The sequence below is a fragment of the Sphaeramia orbicularis genome, chromosome 21 (assembly GCF_902148855.1).
Source record: "Sphaeramia orbicularis chromosome 21, fSphaOr1.1, whole genome shotgun sequence".
In the NCBI taxonomy this organism is placed as follows: domain Eukaryota; kingdom Metazoa; phylum Chordata; class Actinopteri; order Kurtiformes; family Apogonidae; genus Sphaeramia; species Sphaeramia orbicularis.
In genome coordinates, this window is record NC_043977.1 from 54,949,182 (window position 1) to 54,976,829 (window position 27,648).

Sequence of the window (27,648 nt, forward strand, 5' to 3'; positions counted from 1 at the left end):
GGAGTTGTCATTATTTATATTTTACTATGTTATTATTTTACTGCTCCGGCCCACTGGAGATCAAATTGGGCTGAACGTGGAACCTGAAAGAAAATAAGTTTGTGACGCCTTATTTAAATGGTGACGGCTCCGTTATAATTTCACCTTGGTTCCAAAATAAGACCTTGGGATGTGAATGCAGAGAGTAGTGGGACAGATTGGGGCAGGGGGTTGGGGGTCAAAGCAAAGCAGACTTCAGAGAAAGAAAAGAGGGAAACAGATGCAGAGACGTTCCTGACTGGAATACCAAACAGTCTGAAGGAAGGAATGGATGTAGAATGTGAAGGGTGCAGTACATTAGTGCTCAGATAAAGACATCAGGCTTGTTCTGCATCTTCACCATGTTTTTTTTTTTTTCCGGGAGTGGGAAACATTCAGCCAAACAGTACATGGGTCAAAACATAACCTTATATGTCAGGTTATTAGTGACAGCTTAACAACAGGCGTCCACAGCTACTTGGAGAAAATAAACAAACTAACAAACACAAAAAAAAAAACAGGTTGAGTTTTGTCATCACATAACGATAGTGTAGGTACTTTAAATTCTATAATGCACACTTCTGACAATTGTTTTCTAAAATAAGATCTGCCATAGACAGCAGATGTTGACCTTTAAGGAGAATTTTTTTTAGCCACGTCCATTCAGTGATGCATAAAGCAACACTGGAGAATGCAAATGAAGACACTAAAGGCGATGGCATTCAGATCTCTGTGGAAAATACAAGGAAGGTCAGAGGAAATCTGACATTACAGACAGTTACAGTCAGTTCCCAACTGTTGCACTATAAACCACACTTAACCCCATCGATAGAATTACTGGTATGCTAAGTATCACTGTTTAATTTTTTTTTTTTTTTTTTTTTGAAATATTTTAATAAATATGCCAACCAAATACAATATGCATGGTAAAACACGCTTATTACATTTCCCGTTCTTTTATCTTTCGCTGCCATCTTTTTTTTTTTTTTTAACCTTTACTGAAGCGACACCAAGTGACAAAGAGATTTATGTATCAATCTCCATCCACTACTGTGTACTCACTATCAATCCAACCGCTGTCCGTAGTGTTTAGTCAATGATTCTGGCACACAAAGGGTTAACAGTTGGTCTCTGCTAGAAGTTCCGCCTCTAATGTAAATATCGCTCTCCAATTGGCTCTTTGGTTTTGCTAAAGTTCATGTGATTGGCCGTCCCCGCTGTCACTCCATCTACTGTACTTGTAAAAGGAACCTGCTAGTTGGACCGCTAACGTAAGTTTTCAATATGTTTGTATTTGTTCTGCCTGAGTCACATCAGCTAGACGGATCTGAATATCAGTGGAGTCATTTACATGTACATTTGGACATGTGTTTGTGTGCGTGCGCACCTGTGCATGTGTGCTCAGTAATTAGGATGTAAAGGATGTCAAAGAAAAGAAAACTGGACAGAAGACACTTCTTTAGGAGTCAAAGTGTAAGTTAGTTCAAGGGTCTAGAACTGTAGAGGCTCAACACAGATACTGAATAAAAGACACTATTTAATGTCAAACAGAAACACTTTTTTAAAAGTTATTTTACTTATTATTTTGATAACAATAATGGATTGGATTTTATATAGCGCTTTTCTAGACACCCAAAGTGCTTTACATTATTGATCCATTATTCATTCGCTCTCACATTCCCCCTCTGGTGGTGGTAAACTACACCTGTATCCACAGCTGCCCTGGGGCAGACTGACAGAAGCGTGGCTGACAATTCGCGCCTACGGCCCCTCCGACCACCACCAACCATTCATACACCAGTGTGAGTGACACTGGAGGCAAGGAGGGTGTCTTTTGCCCAAGGACACAATGGACTGACTAGGATGGAGCGGGATTCGAACTGACAACCCTTTGGTTTTTGGACGACCCGCTCTACCACCTGAGCCACTGCCACCCCAAAATTTAATGCATTTCTATGGAAGAGCAACTGCGTAAAAAACAAAGTAAATTTGTGGGGAAAATACAATAAAACCTCAGATTGTAAATGTGATTCTAGATGTGATTTTATCCACATTTTTGGTGAATAAATTACATGTAATAATTGAAAGTAAAAGCCTTTTTTGTTCAGGCAATAACTGTACCATCAAACTGTATGATCAGTGTATCTGTAACTGTTCATATGTCATGCATCAACATATTTATGTCAGGTGACAAACAGTAGACAGGAGGGAGGAGGTAGAGGAGGAGAAGAAGGAGCAGGTAGAGGAGGAGAGGCTGGAAATTCCCAGGTGAGGTTCAATAATAATGCATATGTTAGTCATTAGAATAATGTTGCAGAATGCATTAAATTCTTGTATTGTCTTTAGATATTCAGATATGCATTATAAACATGCCAATTACTGAATTTTTTTTCCGACTATGATTGTTTGCTCGTTTGATCAGCTCAACATGATGTGAAATTATGATTGCAAATGCAAAAAAATAACCAATGTCAGAATCAAACCTGCTCCCTTGGTTCCATCCCTATTCCCATCATGCAGCCTGGTACTGCACATCCCACTAACCGTCATGGGCATAGCAACATGATTGTAAGGCTATTGCGTTCCAAAATTACTAATATCTCCCAAAAATATTGGTCCTATCAACTTGTCCCCCACTTCCTTTTTATCATATAGATATTCATAATTGTGTTTTAATTGATGCTTGATCAAATGCTGATGCTGTTGTTCCAGTTAATAAATAAGCAAAAGAGAGATACTGTAAAACAGGAACAGACTCAAACCCAAACTTCTCCCAAGTATAAACTCATCATATGAAATATGCAGCAGTTTTATGAAACTAGTCAGTTATAGCAGGACATTTGGAAACACCAAATAGGAGGAAACGAGGAGGGGCTGACAGACATAAATTGCCGTCACCCATTCAGTGTTTTTCTAAAGTGTCTGAATTCCCTTCAAAAAATGAGATGTCAATCATGTGACAAAAATGCAACCAGTCTTCTTAGATTGACAGCGCTCGGATCTTGCATAAAGAGCACACTGCAAGAATGATTCCCATCTGTCAAAAATGTGGATATTTCTGGACACATTCTTCATCTTCTCCAAATACATAAACACAGGGAATATGGAAGGTGTTTTAAGGACTGCTACCGGCACCTCAAAAACTTTCCTAAATGCCACTTTATCACTGTGATTAAGGCTGCCAAGTGTTCGAGGCACAGGAAAACTAATCTCACTTTGTCCAGCTCACATGATGGCACCTTGTTGGCAAACTAATCAGGCGCCCACTAAATTCCATTGATCGGAAAACAATTGACTTCTTCTTGGCTGGAAAAGCAAAGAATAGAGCAGACACTGATACTTCAAACTGTGCCTCTAAGATAGACAAATTGACAATGCTGATCTGGCTACAAAATTCTTCAGTTAAGTATCTGCACTCTAACAGTTTTTCTGACAGTTTCGGGGGCATGTGAACAAGGTTAGAATAGTTTTGGATTTTTCATTATTTCATTTCATTTCATTTATTAAGATCCCCAATAGCAACTGAATCATCAGTTGCTCAGTTGCTATTCTTCCTGGGGTCTCCTCTACATTACATTACAGTTTTAATTATTTTACATTAATCTTACACCATTCACACACACACACCAACAGGACATATCCAACAGCCCAATGCAATCAAAATAAACAAACAAAATAAGTACTATACATTTATACTCCTTCACCAACCAATAGCTGTCTGATACAACTCATAAACATCTTTCAGTATTATCAATACTCTTTCCATTTCATCTATTATTTTCCAACAACACAAACCCTGGCAATCCATTCCATTCAACCATGGCCCGATAAAAAACAGTTCTCTGTAACTTCTTCTGCCTAGAGGCAGAGCACACCATGGTTCACTGGTTTGTCTCGTACAATAATTATGTTGATCAGCAAAAAATGACAGTTTTCTGTGAATAATATCTGGAGTTTGTGTTGCTATAATGTTACGAATAAATGATAATAAAAAAATATTTCAATCTAGATTTTACAGTTAACCATGCCAAACTGTTGTGCATTGTACTGTAGTTCTATTAGTGCTGTACGGGCAACCTAAAACAATTTGTGCTGCTTTGTTCTATGCTACTTGCAATTTGTGTAAATTATTTTCATTAGTATTTGACCAAACAACTGAGGCATAATCCATATGAGTTAATACTAATGACTGAACTAATAGCTTGGTCAACCATTGGGGAATAAATTTCTTACAGTGTCTAATTATTCCCATACTCCAACCCATTTTTTGCAATATATTATTTAGGGTTAGGGGTTTAGTTTAGTTTTAGTTTTTTTTATATCTTTTATCTTCTTTGCCGTCGTATTCAAATAAATCCCAACTTTAGTCTCCATGTTTCCAGGTAGAGTGGGGACCAGAAGACGACTGGAAACCACAAGTGACAAGACGTGACGGACCGTTAAATATCATACGGTGCCACCAGCTACAATTGCTTGAGGGAAATAAATCAAATTCATATCAATCCGACATTGACAAAGACGAACACGAAGGGAATTGTATCGATAATTTTTATACGGTTTAGTTAGTTTTATAAGCACACAGTACAGTTTCAAGTTAGTTATTGTTTTTTTTCTTTTAATTTTAGTTTTTATTTATTTCAGTTAACAAAAATGTTTTTACAATTCTAGTTTCCAATCCAATCCAACTTTATTTGTAAAGCACTTTAAAACAACATCAGTGGACCAAAGTGCTGCACCGAAGAATAATTAAAACCAAAATAGAAGAATAAAATACGGAATAGATTTAAAGACATAGAAACTGTACAACAAAGAAAAACAGTGCTATACAGAAGAATAAAGAAAACCCAAATAGAACGATAAAATGCAAGAATAGATTAAAAAACATAAAAAGCCACACAATTAAAAACAACTAAATAAATAAATAAAATAAACAGATGAATAAGAAAAATAAACCACTACCAAATAAAATCAATAGAATAAAGGTAGTTTTCGTCATTTCGTTAGTTTTCGTCAACGATAATAACCTTGCATGTGAATTCATGTTGGTTTTAGGAAATCGATTGTAACAAATGCATCATAATGGGATTATATAATAAATCATATTAAGATTATATGCTAGGTTATTCCTACACAGTAATGTTGCTTCGTGACATTTTATTGTTGTGAATTCCTCGCGCTGGTAATCAGGAAAAAAGATGAAGAAAATTCTAAAGTTCCTCAACGTTTAGTACAATTGAAAAGTAGCTGTAGATGCTTTCTTTAATAGCATGACATTTGGATTTAAGTTTGCATCAAATGAAGGAGAATCACAATTATCTTCATGTTGTAATTTGCAGCCAGATTAACCCATAAAAACCCATAAAGCGACCAGCGACCAAAATCATCTACTGATCTAAGCTGTTTAACACCTGTCGAACCACTAATCCTATCAATACATGTAAATAATTGTTGTAAAATACAGTTCATCATCTTTTCATGGTCATCAGATATGACCCATTTGGATGTTCAGAGGCTCCGTAGTTACCATGGAAACACCATCATCTTCTACAACATTGATTCCCCAGTAAAACCCATGGAGTTGGATCAACGACAGTGGATGGAAACACTGGGTTTATGTTCAGTTAATGAGAGATTTGCTGAAAAAGTCACTTATTCTCAGTTTTCTCTGTTTTAAATAATAACCTTTGAATTTACTCTGAGTTTTCATGAACATCTTGTTACGACCCTGAGGTCGTATATATGTGTTTGTAATTTGTCCTGTTATCCCACCCTGGCCTGTAGAGGGCCAGTGGTGTATTTTTCTGTATATGTATGTGTTGCAGTCCAGGTGGCTTTATTGGATTGGTGGGACGCACATCCTGTGGGTTGGCCAGCCTGGAGCGCACAGACCGCTAATTGGTGGAGGAGGACAGAGCCCACCTTTAAAACCGCCTGTGGACAACCCAGCCCCGCTCCTCATCCTCGTCCTGCTCCCAACTAACGCCACCAGTTCGCCGTATTAGAGAGAGAGAGATTTTTGCCATTTTTGAATTCAGTATTTATTCACATTGTAAATAGTTTAAGGACACCGCAGCACTGGTTTAGGGTGAGAAGTCAATTTTATTTTCATCACGTTTTCTCCTGTTTTTGAGTTAGGAGGCCAGGTTAGTCCTGTGTATTTTTGTTCATTTATTTTTACTAGGGAAGTACAGAGTGTTTGAGTTGGTTTTGTTTGTTATTTTTATCACTGCTCACCCTACATTAAATAAACTGCTGCTTGGATTTAATTTAACATTATCTGTCACGGCCTTCCTTGGGAGTGGGAATCGAGTGGGGAGTCATTTTATGTTATGCCTTATTTTACCCCTAGACTAGGGCGTAACAATCCATATTAAATATAGAAAATTAAATCTAGGAAAATACACGATTTACGGCGAAAACTGTAAAATTCAGAGGATAATATTATAATAAATGGTGATAAATTACTTAATCCTGTAAAGCCTGAACCAGTAAATCATTGACAGAAAATTCCAGTTCTTTGAAACCGGAGCCTTTATTGGTCCTTCTGAAAAAACCCCCCCAATTTTTTTTTTTTTTTTTTTTTTTTCAAATATCAATTTCCATGTATGAGTTTCAATTTTGTATCATATTTGATCCATTGGGTCTCAATGCTCAAAAATAATTTCTGAACAAACAAAAACATAATATAACACAAACATGTCTAACAAATTGGTAATTCCTTTTCTAAATTGTCAAAATTCTTCCTCCTTCCTCATTAATGACAGTCTTGTAGTGTCACTGGAAAGGCCTCTGGTGAATGAATTCCTCCCCCCTGGTGGATTATCCTTGTATTGCATGTATCTAATTGTATACATCAGGTTTTTCAAGAAAAAAAAAAAATCACTCTGATCATGTAAAGCACAGGTGTCAAACATGTGGCCCGGAGCCCAAATCTGGCCCGCCAAAGGTTCCATTCCGGCCCACAGGATGAAAGTGCAACAATTAACCTGAACAGTCCAGGTTGTCCACATCCTTTTGGTTCAGGTTCCACATACAGACCAATGTGATCTACAGTAAAAATAACCCAATAGCCCATAAATAATAATGACAAATTTTCTGTGTGAAAAATTATGTGGAAAAAATTTAAGTGAAAAAAATAACATGACACTGTGAAAATATTTACATTTGGAAAATAAAATGCAAATAAATACATAAATAAAAACAAAGATGAACAACCCGAAACGTGCAATTTTAACAATATTCTGCCTGTTACTAAATGTTTTGTGCATTTATGGATCCACTGTGATCTGTAGTTGTGTTAATAATAAGAGAGGGAATATTGTAGAAATTGTTCAAATTTTAGTTCTAAACACCAAAATTTATAACAATATTCTGCCTGTTACCAAATGTTTATGGAACATTGTGTGTAATGTACATGTATAAATAATAAGTCGAGGCATAATATTGTTAAAATTGCTCTAATTTTTCAAATGAAATTTCTGTTTTTTCAGGTTATTTACATCTTTTTTGTAAAATGTAAATATTTTCATAATTTAATGGGGTTTTTTTTAGTACTAAAACAAAAAGAAAAACTGGGATTTGTCATTATTTTTAGGTTATTAAGTCATTATTTTACTGGTCTGGCCCGCTTGAGATCAAACTGGGCTAAATATGGCCCCTGAACCACTAATGAGTTTGACACCCCTGATGTAAAGGGCTTCAAAACTCATGTATCAAATATGATACGTTTGGCGTTATAGGGTTAAGAAATGCTAAATAGAGGGAAAAAATCATTTGGGAACTGCCACAAAAGTAGCCCTGAGTCTTTATGGCTTAAATTTACTACTCGGTTTATGGAAATATGTACAAGTCTGCAAAAAAAAAAAAAGTTTTGGCCCCCTTCCTGATTTCTTGTACTTTTGCATATTAGTACAGGCCTGTCCCCCTGATGTCTGTGGTCATGAAAACATCTGAGAAAGTGTTGTTGAACCAGCTGAAGGCCATAACAGGTCTCATACTGGAGCCCATCAGGCTAACAGGATAGTTATATTATATGGCTCAGTTGCTGCTGCATGACTAATATACTCAATAATGACACGCTGATAGGTGCAATACTTCAGAATCAATTACATTGTCTTTACTTTAAAACTAAAGACAGACCTGTGTTTAATAAAGATTTGTTCATTCATGACCATGATTGAGCTTTTATCAAACAAGTCTGGATTACAAAACCTCATTTCACTTGGATTGATTAATAGCATAAAATAAAGTGTCCCTGTACAATAAACAGTACCAGTGACAGTGTCTGAGGTCAGTCCATCAACAGCTAAGACCATAATAAGCATTTGTGTATTTTGCATTGTCTGCCAAGCAACTGGAGAACAAAAGAAAATGTTGAAATATTCTCCAGTGACAAATGTGCAATACTGGTTGAATAGGCAGTACTTTAATAGAAATGCATATTCTTCATAAAAAGTGACAAAAAGACAATCTGTGATTACTTAATTTCTAAATAACATTATGATTTGTTCAAAATTGGGCCTTAAACAGTGTTAAGGGTTGTACTGGACTGAACCTGTTCTCTATTATTTAGAGTTTGGTTTCGACCAACTCGATATGTAAAGTGTCATGAGCTAACTTTTGTTATGATTTGGCGCTATATAGATAAAACTTGATTGATTGACTGATTAAGAATGTGCATTCAGTATTTAAAGTGGGAGATCTCAGAGTACAAGTACATCAGAGGCGATTTCTCTCAGACTGCAGTGGAAGCTCAGCTTCCCCTAAAATTACAAAAATTAAATGGTCAAATCTGTTCGGTTGTGTTGACATTGACTTCAAATGTGTTAGAACACGTTCATCTCTCAGACCAGTTCGTTCAGAATCAGCTTTATCACAGATCAGTGGACTGGATGTTGTTCACTTCTCCTCCATTCCCGTGTCTCTGTTTTCTCATTCCATCTCTGCTCAGTGCATTTGTCCGTAGACGCTCAGCGTCCATGCACTTCAATGGGACTGAGTGAAACTGGTTTTTCATTGACTCTAAACTGGACGGTAATTGGATAAATGCCATGATGTTGTCCCGCCCCCAGACGCTTGGTGTCTCTGGGGGTGAATGGAGCTGTGGGCGGAGCTCGGCCGGGCTGGACGCTGAGCTTCCACATGCTGATTGGAGGATCAGTCAAAAGGCTGAATCCTGTTTGATTGACAGCTGTTTTCAGATCTGCTCCTTCACTGACACAGTTCAGTTTAATACCGTCACACATTCTGCTGTGAAATCAAGAGAGAAACCACTACGAAATGACTTGTTCATTTCTGTAAATTTGATCTGTAAATAAAACACACTCATTGTACTTTCTTGTTTCAATTTAACATATTTTCAGCGTTTTCTTGTTTCAGTTCCATAATTTAATCATTTCTTGTTCTAGTTTAATATCATTTTGTAGATAGTGAAATCAGTCATACTGTTGGCTAGGTTGGAGTGAACTAACTATCTAGCAAAGGTGCACAGGATGGCAGACCATGCTAATGTTGTTGACCTTATTTTGGCACTTGACAATTTTTTTGATGTAAGCAAACAATGAGCTTCCCCTCTCTGAAAGACAAGCAGCCGCCACTGAAGTACATGAAGTACATGATTTGAGTTCAACTCTCCCCTCTGAGACAAAAATAATCACATTATGTAGAGTGGAACATGTGGAACAAAAGTGTGGAATCTTGGGATTTCCCAACAAATAAAAGCAAGTCTACAGCCTGTGTTGTTGTCACCGTGGTGTTTTGATTTGAATTTAAATAGACAACTAAATTAACCGATTGACACAGCGGCAAAATCACAGCTTCCGTATGAGTCTGATGACAGCTTCAGTTCAACCCACTGGAATATACGAAAGGTTTGTGAGAAGGACAGGTGGACTGGACATGTCTGACATAAAGAGATAACCATGAGTTTTTCAGATGAATTACATGACAGTCAATCAATCAGTCAGTCAATCAAATTTTATTTATATAGCACCAAATTATAACAGAAGTTATCTCATGACACTTTACATACCGAGCTGGATGAAACCAGACTCTCAAGCCAATTTACAGAAACCCAGAGAGAGGGAGGGAGGTTTTATCACAGTTATATCTAATAAATGAAACTTAAATACTGTGATATTAATATATTATTACGTTATTGACACAGTTATTACATTTGCAAAGATTTTATTTTATTTTTTTTTTTACCAGGCCATTAACATAATAAGTTATTGTGTTACTGGGCAAAAGTTATTACGTCATCAGTTCAGGACTTTTTATTACATTATTGACCAGACAATACATAATCGGCCTATTACATTTTTAAAAATGGCAAATTTATTACATTATCAGCCATTATAAGAGTGTTGGCTTTTACATGGCGTCGTGCTTCCTGGGTGAAAGGTTAGAGAGGTGGGGCTATGACATCATCGTTATAGAAATGTGTTCACCCTGGGACCTGGTTTCAAAAAGTTGCAGTTTCAGTGACCGAAAACATCGGTTTTGTGTGGACGAAAGGCCTTTCCGATACAATACTTTTGCGCATATGACTAAAACCGTCGTCGTATGGACAGGGCCTTAGATTTATGTTCATGTCACTGTTTCCTAGATACCTCCACCGACCTCCACCTTTCTATCTATGAAAAAGAAACTAAAACAATTCAAATTAGATATGGGAAATGGTCAAAATACAACTTGCTTAAATTATTTCAGTGTATGTATAAGTACTTTTTGAACATTTTGAGCACAATTTCAACAACACTGCAATAACAAAGATAACTGTGATGATTTTGGTCACAATAACCATGATATGAAATTTTTATATTGTTACATCCCTCCTAGATGGGAAATGAAGTTAAAAACAGAAATGATGCATTTACTAACTTCAGTCCCTAGATATCAGTATTAATATATTAATTGTCTTTTAAGTTTTAAATGAAAGGCCTATCCGATACAAAACATTTGCAGGTATGACTAAAACTGTCTTCGTATGGACAGGGCCTTAGATTGACATTCATATAACTGTTTCCTAGATACGCCTTGTTGTGACTCAATCTTGTGTTGGTACATGTAAAAAATAGTACGACCGAATCCAACCCTGTTTGCATTGATAATTTAAAAACAAGTTGACTAGTTCTAATTTTATGTGCACTCCTTCTGATTGGAAAATGTGTGTAGGTGGAAGGCATCTTGACTAATACACTAAAAACAAACACCATACCTGTAGATCACAGGTGTCAAACATGTGGCCCAGGGGCCAAATCTGGCCCACCAAAGGTTCCATTTCGGCCCGAGGGATGAAAGTGCAAAAATGAACCTGAACAGTCCAGGTTGTCCAAATCATTTTGGTTCAGGTTCCACATACAGACCAATGTGATCTACAGTAAAAATAACAACACAATAACTCATAAATAAAGACAACGACAAATTTTCTTTGTGAAAAGTTATGTGGAAAAAATTGAAGTGAAAAAAATATTACACTGTGAAAATATTTACATTTACAAAACTATTCTTTCACAATAAAATGCAAATAAATACATGAATAAAAACAAAGATGAACAACCCGAAATGTGCAAGTTGAACAATATTCTGCCTGTTACTAAATGTTTTGTGCATTTATAGATGCACTGTGATCTGTAGTTGTGTTAATAATAAGAGATGGAATATTGTAGAAATTGTTCAAATTTTAGTTCCAAACTCCAAAATTTTAACAATATTCTCCCTGTTAGCAAATGTTTATGTAACATTGTGTGTAATGTACATGTATAAATAATAAGTCAAGGCATAATATTGTTAAAATTGCACTAATTTTTCTAATGAAATTTCTGTTTTTTCAGGTTATTCACATCTTTTTTGTGAAATGTAAATATTTTCATAATTTAACTGGGGTTTTTTTGTGCTAAAACAAAAAGAAAAACTGGGATTTGTCATTATTTATAGGTTATTAAGTCATTATTTTACTGGTCTGGCCCACTTGAGATGAAATTGGGCTAAATATGGAACTGAACCAAAATGAGTTTGACAGCCCTGCAGTAGAGTATAGGCAACGTGACATTCAGTGTTGTAATAAAATGGCTTGTGTGTCCATATGGTGAAAAACAGATTATTTTACATGATCTACACTCTTGTGTTCCACTTTAATGATCATGCTCCCTTGTCACGCTGTGTCTAACACCAATAGGTGAATTTGTTCCTCCTGGTGCAGAGGTGTAGAGATTCCATTACAAGAATGACAATACCATTACACTTGAAGGTTAATGACAAACACACTCAAAACCCCTAAACTGAACTTTCATTTACCTGCTCCACTGACATTCCTCGTGTAGGGCAGAGCAAGTAAAGTTAAGACTAATTTAAAAAGCTTTGCACAGCAGTAATTTGGTGTCACATCCACAAATAGAACATGGAGGCTAAAAAAAGTCACCTCAAGATATGGCCCTCATTATACTATATATTGGATGTGCAAATGGTTCCAAGGGACGCACACTCATCTGTAATCTGAATTATAGATGTAGAGACATCAAAATACTTGGGGAAAAGCTAAAATGATGCAACGAGGTTGGTTTGCTGAATTTATAGAATAGAATAGAATACAGGGTGGGGAAGCAAAATGTACAATATTTTGAGGCAGGGATTGAAAGACAGTGTATGACCAATTAGTTTATTGAAAGTCATGAGAATTCATTTGCCACAAGAAAATGTACATAATAGAAAATGTTTTTATTCTATGTGTCCTCCTTCTTTCTCAATAACTGCCTTCACACGCTTCCTGAAACTTGCGCAAGTGTTCCTCAAATATTGGGGTGACAACTTCTCCCATTCTTCTTTAATAGTATCTTTAAGAAAGTGGACATTGCTGTGTGATGTTCTATTGGTAGCATGTTCTAAAACGCCCAAATAGCAGAATCCAGAGGGTTTAGATCTGGGCTAGAAGGTGGACATAAACATGATTCCCAAAAATTGCTAAAGTTGGATTTGTTGCTGTTGTCAACAAGTGTTTTGGTGTTCTTGTGTAAGATTTTAACTTCAAATCATATTTTACTGCATTTCTAACGCTCTTGTTGTCTACCTCAAGTTCAATTGCCATTTTTCTCATGGATTTAGTTGGATCCTTTAGGATTTTGGATTTGAGAGCTTTAATAAAAGCTTTGGTACGTTTTTTGTTGCTTCCTCCACTTCCACACTTTCTGGTAATAGTTTTGCTCATAGTCATTCTCTTCTTTCCATTCTAAACAGTCTTTATGGACACTCCAACTATTTTTGAAATCTCCTTTGGTGTGTCGAGTGCATTCAGCAAATCACACACTCTTTGACGTTTGCTTTCCTGATTACTCATATGGGCAAAAGTTTCTGAAAAGGTATGGATAATAGTGTTAGGTATGATTATGACATCAATATATGTTTGGTTTCAAAACAATTGACGTAGTGCCTGCTGAGAAAAAACAACTAAATGTTCAGTGTAAATTTTGCTTCCCCACCCTGTAGAATAGAATAGAATAGAATAGAATAGAATAGAATAGAATAGAATAGAATAGAATAGAATAGAACAGAATTTATGAAAATGAAATTAGGAGTGCTACTCCAGTCAGTGCAACAGTATTACTAAAACACCAGTACTTAAGAAAATAAGAATAGAGCAAAAGTGGAATAAAAAAATTAAAAATACACAAAATATGAATACACACAATATTTACAGTATCGAAGTTGGGGTATGAGATCTTAGAAAAACGGTTTGAGCAAGCTACATTTTGAAAATACTCAATTCAAAAGTCCCAGCTCTGGTGGCCCCGCCCCCATCTATGCATACCTCATTCAGTCTCCTCCAACACCTCCGCTCTTACAGAACGGCCGCAGTTCATACCTATCTGACTAACGTCACATTTACTACAGATTTATGTTAGTGACAAAACAGTTAGCCAGTGAACTGTCCATCCTAATATAGCTGATATATCCCAGCTCTAGCTCTGGCTTCGTTTCCTGTACCAGTTGCTCCAAACCTCTAAGAACGCACGATTCATGCACGAAGAGGGGTACACACAGAGGGGTGGGGACAAACGGCAGTTGAGTTTGATAGACGTATCACCGTTCAATCATTTCGATTGGGTGCTTAAAATGATTGGATGGTGTTTTTTCAGTCCTGTCCGTTCCACAGGTGACTACATTTTTTTTTGTGTGTGTGTGTTAGAGCAGGGCTGTCAAACTCATTTTGGTTCAGTTCCATATTTAGCCCAATTTCATCTCAAGTGGGCCAGACTAGTAAAATAATGACTTAATAACCTATAAATAATGACAAATCCAAGTTTTTCTTTTTGTTTTAGCACAAAAAACCCCAGTTAAATTATGAAAATATTTTCATTTTATAAAAAAGATGTGAATAACCTGAAAAAACAGAAATTTAATTTGAAAAATTAGTGCAATTTTAACAATATTACACCTTGACTTATTATTTATACATGTACATTACACACATTGTTACATAAACATTTGGTAACAGGGAGAATATTGTTAAAATTTTGGAGTTTGGAACTAAAATTTGAACAATTTCTACAATATTCCATCTCTTATTATTAACACAACTACAGATCACAGTGGATCCATAAATGCACAAAACATTTAGTAACAGGCAGAATATTGTTCAAATTGTACATTTTGGGTTGTTCATCCTTGTTTTTATTTATGTATTTATTTGCATTTTATTGTGAAAGAATAGTTTTGTACAGGGTGGGGAAGCAAAATTTACACTGAACTTTTAGTTGTTTTTTCTCAGCAGGTACTACGTCAGTTGTTTTGAAACCAAACATATATTGATGTCATAATCATACCTAACACTATTATCCGTACCTTTTCAGAAACTTTTGCCCATATGAGTAATCAGGAAAGCAAACGTCAAAGAGTGTGTGATTTGCTGAATGCACTCGTCACACCAAAGGAGATTTCAAAAATAGTTGGAGTGTCCATAAAGACTGTTTCTAATGGAAAGAAGAGAATGACTATGAGCAAAACTATTACGAGAAAGTCTGGAAGATACTATTAAAGAAGAATGGGAGAAGTTGTCACCCCAATATTTGAGGAACACTTGCGCAAGTTTCAGGAAGCGTGTGAAGGCAGTTATTGAGAAAGAAGGAGGACACATAGAATAAAAACATTTTCTATTATGTACATTTTCTTGTGGCAAATAAATTCTCATGACTTTCAATAAACTAATTGGTCATACACTGTCTTTCAATCCCTGCCTCAAAGTATTGTAAATTTTGCTTCCCCACCCTGTAAATGTAAATATTTTCAGTGTCATGTTAGTTTTTTCCCTTAAATTTTTTCCACATAATTTTTCACAAAGAAAATCTGTAGTTGTCATTATTTATGAGTTACTGTGTTGTTATTTTTACTGTAGATCACATTGGTCTGTATGTGGAACCTGAACCAAAATGATTTGGACAAACTTGATTGTTCAGGTTAATTTTTCCACTTTCATCCCTCAGGCTGGAATGGACCCTTTGGTGGGCCAGATTTGGCCCCAGGCCACATGTTTGACACCTGTGTGGTAGAGCATTTAATTAATTGGTGGTAATCGGGGAGTGAAGGGGATTTTCAGGAATATTGTAAAAAATGCTCCAGGAAAACATCTCGCACCCCACCTTTCACAATATGTGAGTATGTATATCTAGGAACGATTTTAACAGTATGTATCACCTATGAAAACAGTATACACATCTATGAACTCAGTCTATATAAAAACAGTGCATTTGTATTTGGACAAATATTGAATACATATTACAGTTAGGACTGTTTATTGGCAAGAATCTGTCGATACGATACAAATCACAATTCTAGGATCACAATACAATATGTCACAATATATCATGATATTGTTAAAAAGGCGATTTTTTTTTGTTTATTTCTTTTTCTAAAATGATTATTTCCTGGAAGAATTGAATTACACCAGAAATATGCACAAATACTAAACACATTTTTATTGGATCAGAACAGGATCTAATGCTGTATCACAAAATGTTCCTGTGTTCAAACTTAAATTATGTTTTACAGACATTACAGTTTAAGATCCTGGTCAAATGTTCATATTCTATTAGTTCAGAACTAACATCAGAACAGTATTTTTTGTGCAGTCCCAAAAAAAGGAACTAACATCTGCCTTTCAGACAGTAAAATTGCTTTTAGGATACTTCAAATAACCATTATTTAATAAAACACTGTTAAATAATAATAAATAAGATATAAACCATAAAGAAAAACAAAAGACAAAAATGAACCTCCGCCATATCTGCATTTGAATAAATACCTAAAAATACCGATACAGTACTTTTTAATATCGATACAGTATTGTGAAATGAAATATCACAATTCTTGCAGAACCGATATTTTCTAACACCCCTAATTACAGTGTTGCAGAACAGAAGATTATTGCATGACTTTTAGCACATAGTTCACATTTGCAGAGTTATTGCACATTAATTGAAAGTGATTGCATGAGGATACATTGAGGGAAGTGGTTGAACAGGAGGAAACACTAGAGTTATTTCTTTTTTCAGTTTAATGTGGTGATAGCTCTTGGGGAAAAAAAAAAAACTGTCCCTGAAATTATTTGTCCTTGTTTATTGAGGGACCTGTAGCGTGTGTCAGAGGTCAGCAGGTCACACAGATGGTGACCGGGGTGGGATGTGTCCTTGATGATGCTGCTAGCTTTGTTGTGGTAGTGAGAGCTAGCGATGTCCTCCAGACTGGGCGGGGGGGGTTACCCGTTGATCACCGTCTGCAGAGCCCTCCTGTCTGCTGCCGTGTTCCAGACATACCACACTGAGATGCAGTATATGCCAGGAGGTTCTCCACAGTGGCTCCCCCCATAGAAGGCCACCAGGGACTTCCCCTCCAGGTTATTTTGGATGGAGTTTGAGGGGTGGGTCGGTGTGCAGTCATGTGTGTACATATGTGGCTCAGTACGCAACCCTGTGGGGAACAAGGTTATCGTTAACGAAAACTAACGAAAGGATGAAAACTAGAACTGAATAAACATTTTCGTTAACTGAAATAAAGAAAAATTATAATTGAAAGAAAAAACGATAACTAACTGAAACTGTACACTGAAAAAAAAAAAAAAATCTGTAATTAAACAGGAAAATATCAATGAAATGACAAAAACAGACTGTGATTTTACATGTCAAAAACTGTAACTGTAAATAACCATAAAATTTCCATTTTTTAAAGGAAATTTTTTTCTTTTTTCACAGAAAAATACAGTTAAAATACATTTGCAAATGTATCATAATTTCACAAATATTTTTTTTCTATTTATGAGATTAAACTGTTAATTTAAAGTTTAATACTGTAAAAAAAAAAAAAATTAAAACCAGATAAAATTACTGACAATTAAACGTAAAAGAAGTTTTTGTTCTGTAAGTTTAACAAGACTTGTTTGTTAATTGCTAAATATCTTGTGTAATTACGGGAGGTTTCACAACGAAAAATGTTGAATAAATGTATTTTTGTGAATGTATAACATGTATAAGCACTGATAAACTGTCCAAATACAGTTTTTATCAGTGGATTGGACAACTGAGTCTCATTGAAAATGATTTTTTATATATATTTATAGGTAATTTAATTGTTTTAATACACGTAAATATTCTTTATTAACCATTAATAAGTCAAAAAAAATACACAAAATCTCATGTAAAGTTAGGGCAAAAAACTGCATTTTAATTATGGAAAATTACCGTATTTTTATGAGATGGTTATTTTCTGTTATTTAACAGTATTTTTTCGGCACACCTGCCGCCGGAATAATAAGTTTTTTTTACGTTTTTTTTTTTGTTTGTTTGTTTGTTTACAGTGTATTGTGTACTTATAAAACTTACTAAAACGTGTAAAAATTATGGATAAAATCCTCTTCATTTTCATTTTGGTCAATAGTGGTTGGATACAAGGTTATTATCGTTAACGAAAACTAACTCTGTTGGGTTTCTGTAAATTGGCTTAGAGTCTGGTTTTGACCAACTCTATATATAAAGTGTCATGAGATAACTTTTTTGTTGTGATCTGGCGCTCTATAAATAAAATTTGATTGACTGAGTGATTTGATTGGTTTTCCCCTGTAAGTCGCTTTGGAAAAAAGTGTCTGCCAAATGCATAAACATTAAAAAAAACATAGCATAACGAAAACTAACAAAATAACGAAAACTAGAATTGAAAAAACATTTTCGTTAACTGAAATAAATAAAAACTGTTATTACAGGAAAAAAGGATAACCAACTGAAACTGTTGTGTGCTTATAAAACTAACTAAAACATATAGAAATTATGGATGCCTTCATTTTCGTCATTGTCGGATTGATACGAAATCGATTTATTTCGCTCTAGCAATCTTAGCTGTTGGCACCATACGACACTTCACGGTCCGTCACTTTTCGTCACTTGTGGTTTCCAGTCGTCTTCTGGTCCCCACTCTATCTGGAAACATGCAGACTAAAGTTGGGAGAAAACAGCAGAGTCTTGGACGGGATTTATGTGAATTCGATGGCGAAGAAGATAAAAGATATAAAAAAAACCTAAAACTAAACTAAAACTAAGCATTTAGAGAAAAACAAAAACTAATAAAAACTAGCAAACCTGCTCTGAAAACAAATTAAAACTAACTGAATTAGCTAAAAAAAAAAAAGTCAAAGCTAAATAAAACTAAACTATAATGAAAAATCCAAAACTATTATAACCTTGGTGGGGAACTGGTCCTGGGGGGGGTGAGGGGGGAGGAGAGGTGGAGGCCAAATCTGACAACCTGTGGATGGTTTGTCAGGAAGTCTTTGATCCAGGAGCAGATGGAATTGGAGAGGCCTGGATGAGAGAATTTCTCAACCAAGAGGTCTGGAATGATGGTATTACAGGCTGAGCTGGAGTCTATGAAGAGGATCGGTGTTAAATGTAGCTCAGCACAGAGTGGAGAGCAGTGCTGATGGCGTCTTCAGTGGAGTCGATCCTGTAGGCGAATTGGTGTGGGTCAAGGGTGGGGATGGGGGGGGGCTCTGATGCACTGTGAGACCAGCCTCTCAACACTTCCTGACTACAGGTGTGTGCTACTGGTATGTACTGTATTTTCCAGACTATAGAGCGAACCTGAATATAAGCCGCACCCACCAAATTTAAAAAATATATATATTTATACATATATAGGCCGCACCTGACTATAAGCCGCAGGTGTCCACGTTGTAACATGAGATATTTACACAGAAAGACGGTAAACAGACAGATTATTTAAATATTTATATCCATACCTTAACTCAGGGGTGTCAAACTCATTTGAGTTCAGGGGCCACATTCAGTCTAATATGATCTGAAGTGGGCCGGACCAGTAAAATAATATAAATAATAGGGTAAGAACTTAGAAATAATGTCAATGCCGAAGTTTTTTTTCTCTGTTTTTGAGTGAAAAAAGTCAATTTCCGTAATGAAAATGTTTACATCTACGAACCGTACTTTTACATAACACGAACAAATATGAACCTGAAAATTCTTAAGAAAAATCAGTGCAATTTTAACAATATTACACCTTAGTTTATCATTTATACATGTGCATCACAACTTACAGATCACAGTGGATCTACAAATACACAAAACATTTAGTAAGAGGCAGAATATTGTTAAAATTCCGCATACTTCTCTTACAAAATTTCAGGTTATTCACATTTTTTGCAAAAGACTAGTCTGTAAATGTAAACATTTTTGTGTAATTTAACTTTTTTTTTTTACACTACAACAAAGAGAAAAATTTGTAGTTTTCATTATTTCTAGGTTATTATGATAGTATTTTATTGCTCTGACCCACTTGAGGTTGAATTGACCTAAAATGATTCTAACATCCTTGATTGTTAATATCTTCAGTGTAATTTCTGCATTTCACAAATTCATCCCAGGGGCCAAATTGGACCATTTGGGGGGCCGAATTTGGCCCCCGGGCCACATGTTTGACACCTGTGCCTTCACTGCTTTTTTTCCAAACAGTGCCTGGAACACCGCAGTAAAACGGCAGGAACACAGCTGGTTCAAAAACCCAGAAAAGTCATTGATCTGTCTCTTCATCTTCCTTCTGCTCATTAAACCACTGCAGTCGTCTTCTTCAGTGTCGGAGTTGAACATCCTCAGAAAGGCTCCGTCACACTCCTTCTACGTCTCTCTTGCGTTGTCTCTCATTGTCTCTTCCGTGCTGCAGCTCTATTTCCTTCTTTACAGACACATTGATTGGTTTGAACTTAAAATCTACGTCATATGCATTTCTTTGTGTGTTTTCCATGATGAGGGTTTGTGCAAAATGATTGTTCAAAGTTCAGCTTAAAACTTCTCCTCTTCATCACCTCTTCCACCTGTCTGTCTCGCTTTTGTGCTTCCTGCTAGAGCGCCCCCTGGAGGCTGTTAGCCTGTAGAAATCTATACATGAGCTGCATCGTTGTATATGCTGCAGGGTTCAAAGCGTGAGAAAAAAGTAGCGGCTTATAGTCCGGAAAATACGGTAGTCATTTAGGCTATTGTAAGAAGCTGGTCTTACTCTAAGATGTCAGATGACTGAATTTAATTTCAATATAAAAACAAAAGAGAAAATGTAAATGAACCAAAAAGGAAAAGAAGAAATGAAATATTGCAAGTTGTTTGCTTAATGGGTGTTTTTGATTTGCCTTTGTATCTGTGTACTTTCTAGAGCCCGACCGATTAATTGGACGGCTGATTAATCAGGCTGATTATAGTGTATCACCAATTAATCAACATTGGCCAATATATTAACTTTTTTTTTTTTGCTGCACAGAGATTCTGTCACTCGCTGCTCCTGTGTGTGTGTGTGTGTAGGTGTGTGTGTGTGTGCTGCCCGGAGAATAAGAGGAACTTTAAAGCGAGTTAGTTTCACTTTCACTCCTGCTCGGACAATGACGCTATCACCCTCCCACACACAATCACATAATCACCCCCCCCCCCACTCGCACGCTCTGACAAGGATGGACTGCTTACCCCCCCCCCCCGGCAAAAATCACAGACCGCTACCGTGCACTCACACACCCATGTCCGTGCACTTCCTATCTCCCTCACAATTGAGGTATACAAAGATTTATGCAACTGTTAATCCACCTGTCCACAATTATCTAATACAGTCTACTCTCGTTATACCGCCAACTTCCGTTCACGGCCAAATTGGCGGTATAGCGAAAATGGCGTTACAACGGGTTGCGTCCATAATGTGCATGTCTTTACTATATGATGTCTATGCTGCCTCCGTTAACCCGTTCTAATTGCGTTTCTAAATAAATCTTGATTCTGTTATGTTGTAAGGGATCATTTAAAGTGGGGAAACATTTTAAGCATTATTATACCGTGTCGGGAAATGACACCCCATCATCTTGAGGCTTTGGCTTAATCCCACGTCCTCTTCCCGACATCCTGACCTACTGAGTGTTCTGCGATAAATGAACGGTGGCCGTTCCGTAGACCTACTCGTAGCTTGTCGCGATCAGCGTCTGGCGCGTTTGTTTCAGTGCATTGTTAAAATTTATGTGTACTCGATGGCAATCACGCTGGCGGTATAACGGTCGGGAAATCAATGGTATAAGTGTTGTTTGTGCATGGAACTGGGCAGGCGATAGGCGGAAATGGCGGTAGCTAATGGAATAATGCATTGGGGATTTTGTGCAATGGTTTTGGTCGGCGGTGAGCGAAAATGGCGGTATAACGGCGGGCGGTTTAACAAGAGTAGACTGTATAAGTTTATTATATCCTGTGTAGATCAGTGTTCTTATTTCATATATTGGCCAATATATTGGTTATCGGCCAGTATCCGATATTGGCTGATATATCGGATATCGGCTTTTTTTAGCCCCCAATATCGGTACCGGCATCGGCCCCAAAAATCCCATATCGGCCGGGCTCTAGTACTTTCTATGCACTTTTACCTTTGTGCTGAATAGTGATGAAAAGGTCGATAATCTGGCCTTTTCTCCACTGTTCAGCACAAAGGGCCTGTTTTGCAAAGTGAAAGCCATTTGTGGTTAAGCAAGATGAACAGATGCATATGTGCTTGCTCACAACAATACAGCTCTGGGAAGTTTGTGGTAAGGTGAGCCGAGTGTAATCTTGATTATGAACTTAAAGGAACTTTCTGTGGTTAAGAAGTGCTAGCCTAAGTGTGCAGATGTCAAACCAGGGTGTCTAATGCACTTGTTAAACTTAGGTGAACTTTCAACTGTGTGTTTTCTTAGAATCACCTCACGTGGAGTGATTGACGTATGTCTGACGTGTTTTACATAAACAACTGCCAACCAATCATATGTGTATGTTGAACTTATGTACCAAATATGGGAGTCTTCCAGGTGACTAAAGACTATAAGATGTAGTGAAGGAGACTCTTAGGAGGAAGTAGATTTAGGGAGTTCGTCATAAAAGATACTGTTAGAACCAGTGACACAAGTCTTGGACCCAAATGCACAACCAACAGACAGGAATATAGTTAAGGAGTGTTTATTAAACACGGACAAAATTAACAGTTCACAAAAAGGTTTCGTTAAGGAGTCTTCGCAGGTCAGACTGTGTGAATTCGTCACGGCGCCCGAGACCAGCAAGGGAAACTCTCTGCCCAGGTCGGGAACACACGAGGGTAACCCGACTAGGAGGAAACAGAGGAGAGTCAGGGGACAGACCAGGTCATACACAGAGGATCCAGAAAACAGGCAACGGTACATGGGGATAAAGCAAAGCACTAACCGTGAGTCCAGGCAAAAGTCGAAAACCAGTGAGGCAGAATCAGGCAGAGGTACAGGCAGGGATCAGGCAGGCTCAGAAGTCGGGGAACAAACCGGGTCAGGAACGAACAGACAGGCAGACGAACAGGTTCAGAGAATCGCTGGTAAGTATACACAACACAAGGAAGGAATACGAACTGGCACAGGACAGGGGAAAACACAGGGCTTATATACACAGAAGGGAGGGAAGACAATGAGACACAGGTGGAACAAATCAGGGCGGAGACAGGTAATCAACACAGGTGAAACAATCAGGGAGAGGAAGCAAAGACAGCAGACATGACACAAGAGGAGGATTAACAAAATAAAACAGGAAATGACACACAAGACAGACAAAACATACAAGAGTCCAAGTACTGATATGACAGATACTAGTTGATAACTAACTGTTTTTTTTGTCATTTTTTTTCTATTTTTGCCTGAAGCAATAAATCAAGCTTTGTTTTAACTTTTTAAACCTCAACCCTTCTTTTTGGTGAATTCTTCATTTTCTCCTGTGTTGGCTCTTCCATCCAAAACATAAGTGGTAAATTGATAATTTAGATTAAGTGATCCCCCTCTGGTAGCGGCCCAGCTTAGCCAGACCCTGTTTTTATGGGGTAATGGGTGGTTACGAGGTAATGGAGTAGTCACCGTTGGTCAAATAATCTCCAGAACATTCAGTTTTTTTGCCCAGATAGTCAGAGATTTAGCACGAGGTGGTTAAAGATAAAGAAACTGGGGCAGTAGTTCATTAACCAAAAGTAACTGTGGTTTTTGTGATTTACTGTTGCTGCATGTTTACACTATCTATAGCTGACGTTTTGGGACGAGGATTATGGTCACTGTTTTCAGACGGGGGGGGGGCTTGTGACAGGAAAAGGTTGAAAATCTGTGTGAAAACCCTGGTCAGCTGGTCCGCACACACTGAGTACCTTCCATGTACTCCATCAGGGCCAACAGCTTTACTGTCCTCCATTCTCCTTTTGTATCCCTTCTTCGCTTCTCCTCAGGTCAGCCCCGGCCACAATTTATGCCCTTGATCTGAGGGAACTACCCCATTGTCTACCCACCTACTATCTGTGCTTCATAGAAATGCTCTTAAATTGTCTTTCTTTGTTTATGGCAAAAAAGGCTTGGCTGGAGCTGAATACCAGAGTGGAACCTTTTATTTAGTTGTTGGTTGAAAACACTCCCGAATAACAAAAGCCACATGATGAGTAAGCCATAAAATCAACATTTTGGTAATTTGAATCCCACTTTTCAAGACATTTTAATGGCTTACTAAAATCACATTCATTATCACAATTAATCATTCATGTCATAATTTACATATGGTTAATGTGACCTTTGTGCTGCACATTTTTTTAAAAAAAATCAAGCTGTTAAATTAATTGGAGACATTTTCACTTCGGTGAATCAGACTACAGCACGCAATCAGATGGAAGCAGATAAAAAAAAAACAAAAAAACACCTTGTTATCATGAAGATCTTTAGATAATGCTTACCGAACTTGAAGTTACTTCACTAGGAGTTTGTTCATGTATAACAGCTGCAAACAGTAAAAACAGGGCCGCTAATTGTAAATGTGAAAATCCAGTTATAATTGTAGACCTGTTAGACATAGTCTGTAGTCACGTCTGTAGCTGGTACCTTATGATGGTGCGTAACTTGTAAAATTTTATTGGTGGCACCCTAAAATTTGACATTAGTAGCAGAAGAATCAACCTGCTTTGTGCCTGTTGTGGATGGGGGGGGGCAGTCAAAGGGTTGTATTATATGTGTAAATGTCTTCAAGCTTAGAGTTAAATATTTCTTCTTGTGTCAACCAAGGTTATAATAGTTTTGGATTTTTCATTCTAGTTTAGTTTTATTTAGTTTTGACTTTTTTCCCTCTAATTCAGTTAGTTTTTAGAGCAGGTTTGCTATTTTTTATTAGTTTTCATTTTTTTCTAAATGCTTAGTTTTAGTTTAGTTTTAGTATTAATTTTAGTTTTGTCATATCTTTTCTCTTCTTCTACGTCGTATTCAAATAAATCCCAGACAGGACTCTGCTGTTTTCTCCCAACTTTAGTCTCCATGTTTCCAGGTAGAGTGGGGACCAGAAGACAACTGGAAACCACAAGTGATGAGAAGTGACAGACGGTGCCGCTTGCTAAAATTGCTAGCGTGAAAAAAATAGCTTTCGTATCAATCCAACGTTGACAAAAACGAAGGGAATTTTGTCCATAATTTTTATATGGTTTAGTTAGCTTTGTAAGCACACAATACAGTTTCAGTTAGTTATCATTTTTTTCTCTTAATTATAGTTTTTATTTATTTCAGTTAACGAAAATGTTTTTATCAAGTCTTGTTTTTGTCATTTCGTTAATTTTCGTTAACGATAGTAACCTTGGTGTCAACAGCACATCTGGAAATAGCACAAAAAACACTAAGAAGAAATTGCATATTCAAATCAAAATGGCAGACTGTAAGACCGGAAAAGTTGAGTTTACTAAAAAAATTTGAGTAAACCAGTTGCCTTAAAAAATTGAAGTAATGAGTAATGAAAACTTGAGCGTATTAAACTTAAATGCTTGATTTGAATGGAATTGTTATGTTAAGTACAACACATTAAATGCCAAGTTAATTTAACTTAACCCCAATGGGGTCTGGAAGACCTTGTGCTGCCTCTCATGCAGGTCCTGTGTTTTGGGTTGTTGATTGCATTCAGACACTTCAAATGGAATTAATTTTTGGAGAAGAAAAATAACCCTCACAGTTTCAACAGGCCCATAAAAATAAATAAATAAATAAATAAAGCTGGTGAATCATGTCACTGGGACAGGCAGTGTCGGGAACTCCAATTAGGAAAGAGGCCTCACTGAGTAATGAGGTGAAATCCATACGTCGTGGGAGAAGCTGTCGTAACTGTCCGTTCACATGTCTGCAAAGCTCTCCACACTGCCATCAACAACACCGAGCACACATCCAGGCACAGACTGGAAACAAAGTTGACAGGCAGAAGTGTCTGGGTTTTTAATGGCTTTCACCTGCTCTGTGTTGACAAGTAACATTGCCCCTCCCTCTTTGGTTGCCACAGGCACAGTTGTGACTTCCTGTATTTTTTTTGTCATTTACCATTAACTTAAGTTTGGGGGAAAAAATATCTGTTAGATTGTTATCAGATGGATGGATGGATGGATGGATGGGTAGGTAGGCAGATAGACAGATAGAGAGAGAGAGAAAGAGACAGAGAGGTGGATGGATGGATGGATGGATGGATGGATGGATGGATGGATGGATAGAGAGAGAGAGAGAGGTGGGTGGGTGGATAGATGGATGGATGGATGGATGGATGGATGGATGGATGGATGGAGAGAGAGGGATGGATGGATGGATGGATGGATGGATGGATGGATGGATGGATGGAGAGAGAGGGGTGGATGGATGGATGGATGGATGGATGGAGAGAGAGGGGTGGATGGATGGATGGATGGATGGATGGATGGAGAGAGAGAGGTGGGTGGGTGAATGGATGGATGGATAGAGAGAGAGAGGGAGGGAGGGGTGGATGGATAGAGAGAGAGGGGTGGATGGATGGATGGATGGATGGATGGATGATGGATGGAGAGAGAGAGGTGGCTGGATGGATGGATGGATGGATGGATGGACGGAGAGAGAGATGGATAGATGGATAGATGGATGGATGGATGGATGGAGAGAGAGAGAGAGTTGGGTGGGTGAATGGATGGAGGGAGGGAGGGAGGGAGGGAGGGGTGGATGGATATAGAGAGAGAGAGGTGGGTGGATGGATGGATGGAGAGAGAGAGGTGGGTGGGTGAATGGATAGATAGAACACACTTAAAACACATTTTTATAGACTTGCTTTTATGTGATGTCTGTCCCCTTTTTAACCTTAATTTTTAATTTTAATTTTTTAATTTGATCCTGTTTGATAATTAACTTGTTCATACATCTCTCTAATTGTGTTGCTTCTGTTTTAGTGTTTTTACTTGCTTCGTGTATCCTGCTGTTGTGCCCTCTGTCAAAGCACTTTGTAAACTTTGTTTTTAAAGGTGCTATACAAATAAAGTTATTATTATTATTATTATTATTATTATTATTATTATTATTATTATTATTATAGAGAGAGAGGGAGGATGGATGGATGGATGGATGGATGGATAGATAGATAGATAGATAGATAGATAGATAGATAGATAGATAGATAGATAGATAGATAGATAGATAGATAGATAGATAGATAGATAGATAGATAGATAGATAGATAGATAGATAGTGCTTCTTTGGGACTGGATCTCATTGTAATCCATCTGTATTGTTCATGTGGAGAGTGTAAAACGCTGCTCAAACATTCAGGCCTTCAAGACAAAAACAAACGAGACTCGACAAACATCATTTGATGACTGTGCTCAGGGAGCGGACAATCACTCTAATCTAGTGCCAACAACAATCACCATGGATGTGTGATTAAAAGAACCATTATAGGCTATGTTACAGTCACATGCCATATCCATTTGCAAAGGCTCCAAGTAATTACAGCCATAAGTGAAGATAAACATGCTGGTCTTTGATTAACAGCAAAAAGGACTTTCTGTACCCACGCTGCATCGGAAATGACAGACTCATGGTGCAGCAGCAGCTCAGTATAACACCCATGTACAAAACAGCTTCAAGGAACAATTTAGGCATCGAACAGCGTTGAATCCGACACCTCCTGTAAGTGTTTCAACAGCATTATTTTCAGTTCTGTTGACGAGTTTATGAACCAGGGGCTCGTTTCTGGGTTAAATAGTGAACACAGCCGTTTGCACACCCTTCAGTGCAAACAGTGAGCTAACAATGGGTCGGCGAACACAGGGGCTTAA

General features: G+C 37.2%; 1 long non-coding RNA gene across 1 annotated transcript in view; it reads right to left on the reverse strand.

Annotated features, from left to right (window-relative positions):
• LOC115411898 (uncharacterized) overlaps positions 1-27,648 on the reverse strand; it is a 118,131-nt gene that overhangs the window by 71,733 nt on the left and 18,750 nt on the right. The window contains exon 2 of the long non-coding RNA XR_003934279.1: positions 5,947-5,949. This is a non-coding gene — a long non-coding RNA (uncharacterized LOC115411898). The remainder of the gene's footprint in view (positions 1-5,946; positions 5,950-27,648) is intronic.